Source organism: Lithobates pipiens, unplaced genomic scaffold (assembly GCF_037356315.1).
Source record: "Lithobates pipiens isolate NorthernLeopardFrog02 unplaced genomic scaffold, aLitPip1_a1.2 Scaffold_30, whole genome shotgun sequence".
Lineage (NCBI taxonomy): Eukaryota > Metazoa > Chordata > Amphibia > Anura > Ranidae > Lithobates > Lithobates pipiens.
Genome location: NW_027507791.1, coordinates 90,986,000 through 90,999,079, shown reverse-complemented (window position 1 = coordinate 90,999,079; position 13,080 = coordinate 90,986,000). Strand labels below are relative to the sequence as shown.

Genomic DNA, 13,080 nt, shown 5'->3' with positions numbered 1-13,080 from the left:
CTAGTCAAATGGTATTTTGATGTTATTAAAAATCACCTTTCCTTTTCATTCTGCAGCTGAATTTTCTCTAAATTTCAATGTAATATGGCAACCTGCAGGCCTTCTGTGCTCAGTTGGTGTAGAGAATTGCACCAGAAATGTCATTTCCTGTTTGTGTGATTGGCTGTGTGATAGGCTTACTGAATTTCTCAGAAGTCTGCACTAAGATACAAGTCAAAGTTTAGGCATTCTTTGCAATAGCAACTTCATTTTGGTGAGATACTCAGGAGCCACACTCCCAAGGACACAGTAGAACAGGCATATGTTTCTTAACAAAAGCAGGTAGGACTTTGCTATAACATTTGTTAATATGCCTGTTGTGTAAGTTTGCCACCTGGTGTTTTATTTATACTTTTTCAAAGGTGGACACACAATCTTTTGCTGATGCAGCTTTTGGCTGAAAGGTTCACACTCTTGCCCACCCTTCCTAATACCAATTCATTTCTTTTGGACATCCCATAGTGTATGCTCTATCTGTGTCTTGTACTGTGTGATTAAGATAAGGGAAATTTTGACTTACCTGTACAATTCATTTCTTGAAGTACAGTACAGGCCGCAGACCACACTCTCTTTCTTTCCTTGGTTTACTCTCCTTTGCTTGCTACAAAAGTGGGGGATCACAAGGTGGGCTAGGGTTATGGAGGTCCCAGGTGGTGTCTCCTCTAAAGCTTTGCCAATATCCAATCACTTGAAGGAACACTCCTATAACCCATGGTGTATGAATACGATGCATGTGCCTTGTACTGTGTACTCTATGATATGGAATTTAAAGATAAGTCAAAATTCCTCTTTTAGTTGGCCTCTCTTTAATTAAAGTCCCAATTGTATAGTATATAATGTATAGACCCTTGTCTAGAACCTTCTCTGTAATGTCCAGCATCACAGCCATTTAGCAGTTGCTTAGCAATCAACCTTTGCATTGTATACTGTATTTGAATTCCTTCAAAACAGGCAAATTGCTATTCTACACATTTGGATTATTTTTTTATGTGCTTAATGTGAGCCCATTTAGTGTATGTGTCAAATTTCTCTAGCTTGACTTTGTTTTTCATCACTAAATGATGGAAACTGTGATATGCAATATAAATGTGAAAGTTTTCTGTACGCTGAGTAAATAGATGGTGTTACGCCGATTAAATAGATACCAAACATATCACGCTTTCTAATTGCACGCTCTCTTGGAATGGCGACACACTTCGGTACCTAAAAATCTCCATAGGCAACGCTTTCAATTTTCTTTACGGTTACCAAGTTAGGGTTACAGAGGAGGTCTAGTGCAAGAATTATTGCTCTCGCTCTGATGATCACGGCGATACGTCACATGTGGGATTTGAACACCGTTTACATATGTGGCCGCGTTTTCTTTGCTGCGCAAGCTCGCAGGGACTGGAGCGCTTTAAAAAATGTTTTCTTATTTATTTTATTTATTTTTATATTATTAAGTTGTGTTTAAAAAAAAAATTTTTTGATCACTTTTATTGTTCACACAAGGGATGTAAACATCCCTTGTGACAGGAATAGGTGGTGACAGGTACTCTTTATGGAGGGATCGGGGGTCTAAAAGACCCCCGATCCCTCCTTTGCACTTCAAAGTATTCAGATCAGATCAGTTTTCGGCGATTCTGAATACTGTATATTTTTTTAAAACAGGCGCCATTGGCAGCCGAGTAAACAGGACGTGAAGTTGTGACGTCGCTTCCGTGTTTACAATCAGGAGACTGGCACAAAGCCTTTTCCGGCTTCGTGCCAGTCTGTCCTTAGCCACCGGAAGTGGCGGATCGTCGATTGGGTCCCCCGGCAGGTTTGTTCGGAGCAGCAGGAGGGGATTGGACGTCCCCTCCCACTCCTCCGGGAAAACAGCCTTTTAGCTGCATTGTTTGTTATCTCTGGATAGCCGATCACCCGCTCTAAACAATGGTACCGGGATGATGCCTGCAGCTGTGGGCATCATCCTGGTATAACCCCCGAAAGCCAAAGCTGCCCATCTGCGTACGCTCGGTGGGAAGGGGTTAAACCCCCAAACCAAAAATGCTATATAGTGCAGCTTACCAATCATTAGATATGGTGGCTGCATCCATTTCTTTTCTTCCTTTTTTCCCACTGTGATCTGGCCAGTAACTATATTAGAGTGTCCCCACTCTGGATGAAGGAGGGGGCATCTTTGGACAGCAGCATTGTCAGTCTGGGGGGGGATGTTAGATGTACTAGAAGATTTAAATACATTACCAAATTGAAGCCAAACTCCAGGTAATATTTTATAAACTGTTATAGCAAATATTTTTTGCTGCTAATTTTAAGTGGTTTGTCTCATCTCTGTAACTGAAGCATTCTACTGGAGAGCTTGTTCTTAAAAAAAAAACAGTCTCATCAGATGAAAATAGAAGTAAGAAAGCCTAAAAACAGAAAATGAATTTCAGCCATCGCATCTAAGAATTGGCAAGCTTAAATGTAATACATGTTTGCTTTTGGGTTTAACATCACTTTAAAATGTATAAGTAACATATAAATAGATAACAGCTGAGCACAATATGCGATTCATAAGATGTAAGCTGCATTATTTTGAAAAAAAAAAAACATTATTAACAATAGCCTTTTTTAATATACAAGCTGTAATGTAGTACAATGATCTAAAGTAAGGCATCTGGGGTACAGCAAAGATTGTAAACAGATTGTAAAGATTGTAAACAGTGACTTCAAGGAAGCTCTAATTTGTTTAGGAACCTTGGGTGCTGAAGGCGGAGTTGAGCAGTTAAACTGGCACAATAAAATAGAGAACATGCAGCTGATTAGGACTGTTAAGGTGCCAATTAATCAACAAATTATGTATGAAATAATTTTCTTTTCATTTCACCCAAAAGAATTAAAACTGATAACATTAAATAATTGATTTGATATGGCATGATATCAGTCATAAAGTTATGCAGGGCTGCTGATAAGGCAGTACAACGGGTCCTGTTGTACTGGGCCCAGGCCCCATCAGCTAAACAGGGCAGCTTTCTTGTTAATTTCTGACTAAATTAATAAATGGATTTCACTAGACCACACCCTCACTCCTACCTGCTTAACGGGGCTTAAATTACCTTTCCCTAGACCCCATCTGGTTAACAGAGAGGCCCAGGAGGTGAGATCAGAGGTGGGATGTTTTTTCATTTTTGGGGTGTGAACGGATAGAGTCAGTGGGGGGGGGGAGTTTAGGTGGGGTGTAGGCATAGTTGCAGGGAGCCCATCAGGAGGGCTGTATGGGGCCCCATGATTTCTAACATCAGCCCTGAAGATATGAAAAGTATAGTACCTTTATGGCCACCTTTAGTTATCTATAGCTCAGGGTTGTGTTTGTTACATATTTTCATTTGATGTGATGCTCTAGAAGTAATAGTATACTATTACTTCTAGAGCATCACATCAAATGAAAATATGTAACAAACACCACTAATACACATAACAAATATCTTTTTTTTAACAAAAAAAGTTCCTTTATTGAACCAAAGACATGGTACAAGATCATCAAAAATGGAATTAATTGAAAACAGCTTAATTTACTGACAATGACAAAAGTAGCAGCGCTTCTTCAACATATTAGGATACAGACATCACGGATAAAATAAAGTAAATTGCCAGTGTAAAATCCATGACATATCCATATCAGAAGAGATGAATAAAAGAGTACTGCAGCCTTCAACAGTCAACCAACATGATCTATGTGGGGTAAACCACCTCCACTAGGCTGTCCATGGCTGCCTTACCCTTTCAAACTTTTTAGGACAGTTTCTGTTAATATATGTTAACTTAAATAGAGGAAGAGCAACATTAATAGAGTTTCCCTATAAACCTACAGAGGGGGAGGAACGGGAGTTCCATTTAAGAATAATTTCTCGCTTGGCATAATAAAACATATATGAAATGAGCATTTTAGTGTATCTAGACCACTGCTCACCATCTTGAATCCCTAGTAATAGTAATGTCAGTTCCGGTAAAACTGGGAGAGACAGCTGAAGGCGAGCATTCACATTTTCAACTACCGCACACCAAAATCGGGCCGCCCAAAACATATGTAGGTATGTGCCCATACCAGATAACAGATATCTTTAGCTGACAAAGAGCTGATTCATTCTTCGGAACAGGAGCCACTTTTCTCAGTCCATTTGCCAAATCTGGCAATGTGCTTCTTTAGAAAATGTGTAGAGGCATGTCTACAACATGATATGAAAGAAAGTGAATTCACAGTATTTACAGCCCTATAAACAATTGTATAATACTTCAAAAGAACTATGTGAATAACCTCACTCTGCAAACCAGGATGTTAATAAGGAAGCATCCAACAGTAGGAAAATGACACCCAAGATCAGTAAACTGGCACAGATCAGTCACTGTGCATGTGAGGGCTTACATCTATGTTGCTGATGTCACATGTGGAACCACGTGATAGACATTGTGGCAGCAGGAGAAACTAAGAAAGAACCCGCAGAGCCAGTGTGCGGTGACTGTCTACAGTAACACATAGGGGAATGGCACAAGATTGATGGTGGGGATTAGTGGATGACAGGCACAGTTGGTTCTTGGGTGAGTCCTTTGGCCACTGATGTTTGTTTCTTTTTTAACAATCTTATACACTTTAAGGCCTCATGCACACTGGGATCCTTAGGGCATAAGATCCCAGCATTTTTTGTGGGCAGAAGGCACAGGTGCGCAGTCATGCCCTGCTGCCGGCAACCTGTACAACTCTGTAAGAGACTAAAAGTTGCTGCGGCTGTATGGAATTGGGCAGTGAACTGAGTGGCACTAATGATTAAAGCAGTATTCACCCAGGGACGGATACCCACAATGCAGACTGCTTGTGTTCAGTACATTACCCCTAGGTACACACTGCCCTAAATACAATATAAAGGAAAATCTGCGCTGTGAAAACAAAAAAAGTTGTGCGGCAGCTTTCACATACAGGTAGCATAACAAACCTAAAACAACATAAAAAAATGTGTAGCACCACTTAGAGATAGAAGTGCAAATTACATAGAAAACGATGTGCAAGATCAGTCAGTTCATAAACCACTGAAAATATCACAGTGAACAATATTCCTTATGAATGGAAACTGATAAAACAATTCACCACCTTCAGAAGTGAAATCATAGACCAGTCACCAATCCCCTGTGGAGTCAACACTCACCAGAACAGATGGCTGTCCTTGCGACAGCATGTATGCCTGTGACTCATGTCAGAACTGTGTGAGTGCAAAATGTCACAATCCTCTGCGTGTAATGGTACCTCCAGACAGAACCGAGCTGAGATAAATAAAGCTCCCCAGGAGCCAGGAATAATCTCCAATAGTTACTTAGTTAGTCGTGTTGGAAAAAGATACAACTCCATCTAGTTCAACCAAAAAAAAAAAACTACTGTATATACTTGAGTATAGGTCGATCCGAATATAAGCCGAGGCCCCTAATTTACCAGGAAAAAACTGGGAAAACGTATTGACTCGTGAAGATGAGACATGCAGCAGCTACTGTTACAGCTTAAAAGAGTGGAAAAGAAGGTCAACAATGCCCATCTGCAGCTGCATACCTCCCTGTGTACCTCCCTGTGTACCTCCCTGTGTCCATTGCAGCCTACCTGTGTCCTGTGCATGCCAATCTGCAGCCTCTGTGTCCTTCTGCAGCCTCTGTGCCCTTCTGCAGCCTCTGTGTCCTTCTGCAGCTCCGTGTGCCATTGTGTGCCATTTTGCACCGATCAGCATGTATCAGCATGTCATAAAAACATGCCAGGATTCAAAAGCCGCAATTCTCCTCCTCGTCTGTGACAGACGGCGGCCATTCCACTGTTCAAAAGCCGCGCCTCCCTGTCTGTGATAGGCGGAACACTCAATTTCCCAGCAGTCAGTGTTCCGCCTATCACGGACATCCTCTCATCCTCGTCCGTAGTATGAAGATGAGCGGATGTCCGTAATAGGCGGAACACTGGCTGCTGGGAAATTGAGTGTTCCGCCTATCACAGACAGGGAGGCGCGGCTTTTGAACAGTGGAATGGCCGCTGTCTGTCTGCATGACATGCTGATCAGATAGGCAGACGGCGGTGACTCGAGTATAAGCCGAGGGGGGCACTTTCAGCCTAAAAAAAGGGGCTGAAAATCTCGGCTTATACTCGAGTATATATGGTAGGTCCTCTTTCACACTTCCTTTGAGATCACTTCTCACATAGAGACAGACACCACCTCCCCTCCATTTTCCCTGTCTTTCCAAAAGAGAACATAGCCAGGAATATTAATAGCCCAGTCATGAGAAGAACGAAGCCAAGATTCAGCAATACCAATTAGATCATAGTTCTCCTAGTGCGCCAGAGCTTCCAACTCACCTATTTTGCTTGGCAGACTTCTGGTATTGGTGAACAAACACTTTAGTGTAGTAGTTTAATAGAACAAAATGTAAAAGCTATCCACATTGAAATAAAAGCATTTTTATGCTTACGTAAAAAGCTGCTGCTGACCCAGGATCATGCATTGGCACAGCGTCAGCACTAGAGACTCCAGCCCATCTTCCATTTTGTTGAAGATACTACTTCATTAGTGCAACATGAAGCACTAATTCGGCCAAGAACTGGGGAATCAATAAAATAATATCCCCAGAGATAATTTAATGTAAAGAATGATATCATATATGCAGATAATTCACTATATATTTAAATATACACATTAAAATTCATATAAACTTAAAAAGTATATATAAAAGTATGTGACCTATAAAAAATAATATCTGTAAAAAATAGAGGGACAAAGAAAAATATATAGTATAGATAATTCTGTTTGGTGTCAATAAAGCAATTAATGTCCCAGTCAGTGTTCAGGCCAAATGGGGCATACATTTTAAGTTTGGAAATCCATTTAATCTAATCTAATTTTAAAATTTCTTGGGTTTTGTTACAACCTCTCTAATGCAGTTTGAGTTTATCAATACCCACAAAGCTAATTTCACTCAGATCCAGTTTGTGAAACCTCCTAAAATGGTCTAAAAGGCTATGATTTTTAAAGCCACGTTTTCTATTATAGATGTGTTCCCTTAGGCGCTCTCTCAATCGTCTCATGGTTCTGCCATACTGTTTACCACAAGAACATTGAAGAAGGTAAATTACATAAGTGGGATTACAAGACATGAAAGAATCTATATTATAATTTTTACTTTGTGAGGTAAATTTAGGTCACTTCCTAAATGTTTTGCCTTTAACACCACATATCATACATTTCTTACGAGGGTGAAAGCCTTTACAAAAAAGCAATGAGGCAAATAGCTTTACAAAGGAGTGTGACTGTCCCCTCAATCAACAGTGTGCAGGCTCAGAAGCGTTGCAACACCCCCGGTGATGTCAGACGCCTCTGCGAGCCACATTCGTGCCAGCCTGTGCCTGTATATGGATCCATCTCCATACACAGAGCCAGTGGACGGCTCCTACATGTACCACAAGTGATTTGGCTTCCAGCACCGTGCAGAGAGACACACCACTGCAGGACTTACCTTTCCCATGCTGACATGGTTTTACCTCTGTGTGAGTATTTATTATTTGTATTATAGTCTACACTGTTTGCACTCAGAAGGCACTCCTTCCTTTGCTTTTTCTTACATGTTTGAAGTGTGCTTCTGCTTCCTTCAAGAGGCCTGCCCTGAGCTGAGGACTGTCCATTCTTTCTGCTGGATTTTTATATCCTCCCATCCATTTTATATACTTTGTCCCTGAACCCCATGCCCAGTATTGTTTACACAGACTAGGGTTTCTGGCATCACTGATTGCTGTGTGCTCCAAATGCTTTCCCCACTTTTACGTGAAAGCCCTTAATACTGGGGAAAAAAACTGTTTAAGTGCTGGGTTAACAATGTTAGGGGCAATCTTATCCCTATGAGGAGGTGCCCTGCTGAAAACAACACAGCTTATTAAGAACAGTATTTTGCTTCAGAATGCCCCAATGGTTCTGTACGATACACTTAACCTGCCAACGTTGAGTAGATAGGTTGGTAATAAAAGGACAGAATATTATTTGATCTATATTTTCGTCCTTATTGGCCAACAATGAGGGTCTAATTGTTACACTTCTTGTACTAAATTATCCAATTCTCCCCCTTATATACTTTCTGTAAATAAACCTCTCTTTCAGAATTTGACTCTGAAAATGATTCCTGCAATTCTTTTGGTTTGTAAGAAAAACATACTATCAAACCAAAAATAATTTTGGGACATGGCAGACTATCAAATACAAAATAAATTGTTTTTGTTATGAGAGATGCGATCTGCCTTATATAGAAAAAAATCAATGGCTTCTTAACCGTCTTTACGTGAAATATTAGTGTACAAAGAAGTGACATCTGCAGTTATTAAAAATTCACCCTCCTGTACTTCAATCCCACTTAAATCATTAATCACTTGTTTGGTGTCCTTAACCACTTCAATACCAGGCACTTAAACACCTTCCTGCCCAGACCAATTTTGAGCTTTCAGCGCTGTCGCACTTTGAATGACAATTGCGCGGTCATGCTACACTGTACCCAAATGAAATTTTTATCATTTTTTTCCCACAAATAGAGCTTTCTTTTGGTGGTATTTGATCACCTCTACGGTTTTTATTTTTTGCGCTACAAATAAAAAAATACCGAAAATTTTGAAAAAAAAAATGTTTTTTTTGTTTCAGTTTCAAAACTTTGTAAATAAGTATGTTTTCTCCTTCACTGATGGGCACTGATGGGGCTACACTGATGGGCACTGATAAGGCGGCACTGATGGGCACCAATGATGTGGCACCAGTGAAGTGGCACTAATGAGGTGGCATTGATGGACACTGATAGGCGGCACTGACAGGCGGCACTGACAGGCGACACGGATGGGCGACACGGATGGGCGACACGGATGGACACTGATAGGTGGCACAAATTGGCACTGATAGCTGGCACGGATTGGCATGGATGGGCGGCACAGATGGGCATGGATAGGCGGCACAGATGGGCATGGATAGGCGGCACAGATGGGCATGGGTGGGCACTGATAGGCGGCACAGGTGGGCACTGATAGGCGGCACAGGTGGGCAATGATAGGTGGCACAGGTGGGCACTCATGGCTGCCAATCAGTGCCAAACAATAATGTATGCCAATCAGTGATGCCCATTGTGGGCACTGATTGGCATCCATTATGGGCACTGATTGGCATCCATTGTGCTGACTGGCATCCCTGGTGGTCTAGGGAGGATTACCTTTTGCTTGGCATCCCTGGTGGTCTGGTGGCGTCCCTGGTGGTCCAGTGTGGGCATCCTCGGGGGGGCTGTGCTGATAATCGATCAGCACAGACCCCCCCTGTCAGAGGAGCAGCCGATCGGCTCTCCTCTACTCGTGTCTGACAGACGCGAGTGAGGAAAAGCCGGCTCTTCCTATTTACACTGTGATCAGCCGTGATTGGACACGGCTGATCACGTGGTAAAGAGTCTCCGTCGGAGACTCTTTACCGAGATCGTAGTTGCCGGGTGTCAGACTGACACCCCGCAACAACGATCGCCGCGATGCGGGCCCCCGGGGGTGCGCAGCGGCTCATAATCCTGATCACGTCATATGACGTCCGATCAGGATTATGAAACCACTTTGCCACCATTAATTTGTAATAGGGCGGGCGGCAAGTGGTTAATGTACAAGGCAGTGTTTGTAATCAGTGGTTGGAGAAAAAAAGCCACATAGTCTCCTACCCTGGATACCAAGGAATGTAATCAACTAATAATAGGCCTCCCTGGAGGTTTTTACAAGATCTTGGTGTATTTTTGGCAAATAATAAATTCTAGGAGAACTAGGTAGTATGTAGTAAGTATTCTTTTTTTTTCTTATTTGGTATTCCTCTCTTTGTTCTGCATCTGATTTTCTTTATTAATTGCTTTTTATATTCAAGAGTGGGGTCCTTCTTTAAGGGAGTATAAATCCCAGTATCCTCTAAAATATGGTACAACTCTCTTAAATATTCATTCTTGTTTAGCAGGACAACCCCCCCTTATCAGCTGGCCGAAATCCTTTCTTTCCAATAAGCCAACTTTTCTGCTTTTTCACTCAATATCGGCAGGTTAGGCATATCATCCAGCATCATTGGGGCATTCTGAAGCAAGATACTTAATAAAATACCCCACAAGTTGTTTTCAGAAGGACACCTAATTCTTCCATTATTAAGGGCTCTCACTCATGTAATACATGTATGTTATATGGTGTTAAAGGCCAATGATGTAGGAAGTTAAATAATGTTTCCTCACTAAGTACAGATAAAGAGTATATATATATATATATATAGATTCTTTCATTTCATGTAATTCCACTTATGTTGTTTACCTTCTTCAATTTTATTTGTGGTAAACATTATGTTGGCAGAACCACAAGGCGGTCAGAGACCGCCTAAGGCAGGGGTGTCCAAACTTTTTTCAAAGAGGGCCGGATTTGATGAAGTGAACATGCGTGAGGGCCGACCATTTTGCCTGACATTCTTTGAATCGTTAAAATTCAGTCTAAGTGTGTTCGTTCAAGCTCTAATACACTGCCCAACAAGAATTCTCTTGCCTTTGTGGCTGTGTGTGGGAAGAAATGAGCTTGGGCGTATTTGTACATACTGTATTAATTGGCGTATAACACACACCTTCACTTTAAGAGGGAAGTTTCAGGAAAAAAAAAAAGTTTAAATAAAGAACTGTGAAGCAAAATAATGGTCAGTGCCCACCAATGCAGCCTAATCAGTGCACATCTGCAGACCCACCTTTGCCAGGAACACACCCACCACAGCCAGGAATGCACTCACCATAGCCAAGAATGCCCCCACCATAGCCAGGAATGCCCCCCCATAGCCAGGAATGCCCCCCCCATAGCCAGGAATGCCCCCCCATAGCAAGGAATGCCCCCACCATAGCAAGGAATGCCCCCACCATAGCCAGGAATGCCCCCACCATAGTCAGGAATTCCCCCACCATAGCCAGGAATGCAGCACCATTGCCAGGGACGCAGCACCGTTGCCAGGGACGCAGCACCATTGCCAGGGACGCAGCATCATTGCCAGGAATGCCTCCCCAAATGCCTCACCATTGCCAGGAATGCCTCCCCAAATGCCTCACCATTGCCAGGAATGCAGCACCATTGCCAGGAATGCAGCACCATTGCCAGGGACGCAGCACCATTGCCAGGGACGCAGCACCATTGCCAGGGACGCAGCACCATTGCCAGGGACGCAGCACCATTGCCTGGGACGCAGCACCATTGCCAGGAATGCCTCACCATTGCCAGGAATGCCTCCCCAAATGCCTCACCATTGCCAGGAATGCAGCACCATTGCCAGGAATGCAGCACCATTGCCAGGAATGACTCACCATTGCCAGGAACGCAGCACCATTGCCAGGGACGCAGCACCATTGCCAGGGACGCAGCACCATTGCCTGGGATGCAGCACCATTGCCAGGAATGCCTCCCCAAATGCCTCACCATTGCCAGGAATGCCTCCCCAAATGCCTCACCATTGCCAGGAATGCAGCACCATTGCCAGGAACGCAGCACCATTGCCAGGAACGCAGCACCATTGCCAGGAACGCAGCACCATTGCCAGGAACGCAGCACCATTGCCAGGAACACAGCACCATTGCCAGGAATGCACTGACGAGCGCCAAAGGAGAATCTCCTGTTTACACGGCGGCTTCTTTAATAGAAAGTCCCGCCTCCTTTGATGGACAGAACAGTTGTCCAATGGCAGTGCAGGAGAAGGACTTCCTATTACAGAGGCCGCCCGTAAACAGGAAATTCTCCTGTGTACGGCGCTCGGTCCTGTCCTCCCTGTACCTTCCGAAGCATATATATCTTTTGTGGCCCTGGCGCTGGGAGATCGTCGGGGGCCACAAAAGATATGTATGTCCAAATAACCAGGCGGGCCGTTCAAAACCGGGCCGCGGGCCGCGATTGGCCCGCGGGCCGGACTTTGGACATGCCTGGCCTAAGGGAACACACCTATAATAGAAAACATGGCTTTAAAAATCATAGCCTTTCAGACCCTTTTAGGAAGTTTCAAAAGAGGGGCCTGAGTGAAATTAGCTTTGTTGGTATTGATAAACACAAACTGCATTGTAACAAAACCCAAGCGTTTTCAAAATGAGAGATACAGTGGACTTATGAACATAAAACGTATGCCCCATTTGGCCATTGCTTTATTGACACCAAATAAAATTGTCTATACTATATATTTTTCTTTGTCTCTCTATTTTTTTATAGATGCTCTACTTTTTGGTATACGTTCCCTATAAGATCTTATTTTTATTTTTGTATACTTTACCCCATACTATTAGATTTTTGCCTAAATTGTTTACCGATTGGTCTGCTGGAAATTCTAGTTCCACGGCCACACCCACATGCTCTCCATTGTTTATATATAGCTGTCCTCCTCTAGAGGGCAGCAGGGCAATAGAAGGAGCAGCCAGCTCCAAGTGTGTAGCCTTTCACTACTGCAGCCCTGATTGACAGGATTCCAACCCTGCCTGGGTCCAATCAGATGCTGGTGACATCACTTCCTGTTCAACGGTCCATGCTGGTCAGTGTGAAGCTGCTTGGTTTCTTTGCTCCTGGAGAAACACTGTGATCCATTCCAGCTAGATGCTCAATCCTTTCCAGCTATCCGGAACAGCGGTGGGACCTACAGAACCATGTGAAATGCCAGGATTGCACTTTACTTTGACGAGCATGTATCTTCTATCATATTGCAAGTGTTTTTAATCTTATCCTATTAAAGTCATTATTTCAATACTACACTCAGGTCGGCACCTCCCCCTCCCTGTTTTTTTCTTACATGTCTTGCAGAGTTCTGGACACACTCTGAAGGGTGGCTGCCTTCCTTTTTAACCCTTAATACCCCTTTCTATGGATACTCCCTTCCCCAGGCTTTATAGCAGCCATGTTTGATGCTGTGTGTTAGATTGGCAGCTCTGCTCACCGCAAACAGAGCCTGAGTAGCTTCTAGGGTTGGTCTGCACTTTTTCGCCTGTCCTACTGTGCAAGGGAGTGCAGGAAGCTCATATAAA

General features: G+C 43.1%; 1 protein-coding gene across 3 annotated transcripts in view; it reads left to right on the top strand.

The window, feature by feature from the left end:
• The window catches only part of RGS6 (regulator of G protein signaling 6), a 796,961-nt gene that overhangs the window by 165,378 nt on the left and 618,503 nt on the right, over positions 1-13,080 (top strand). Inside the window, exon 1 of one of the 3 annotated variants that reach the window (XM_077464600.1) lies at positions 7,549-7,567. The exons of the other annotated variants lie outside the window; for them this stretch is intronic. The gene's annotated coding sequence lies outside the window, so the exon portion shown is untranslated. Of the gene's footprint in view, positions 1-7,548; positions 7,568-13,080 lie in introns of those variants that run through there. 3 annotated transcript variants of the gene reach the window in all.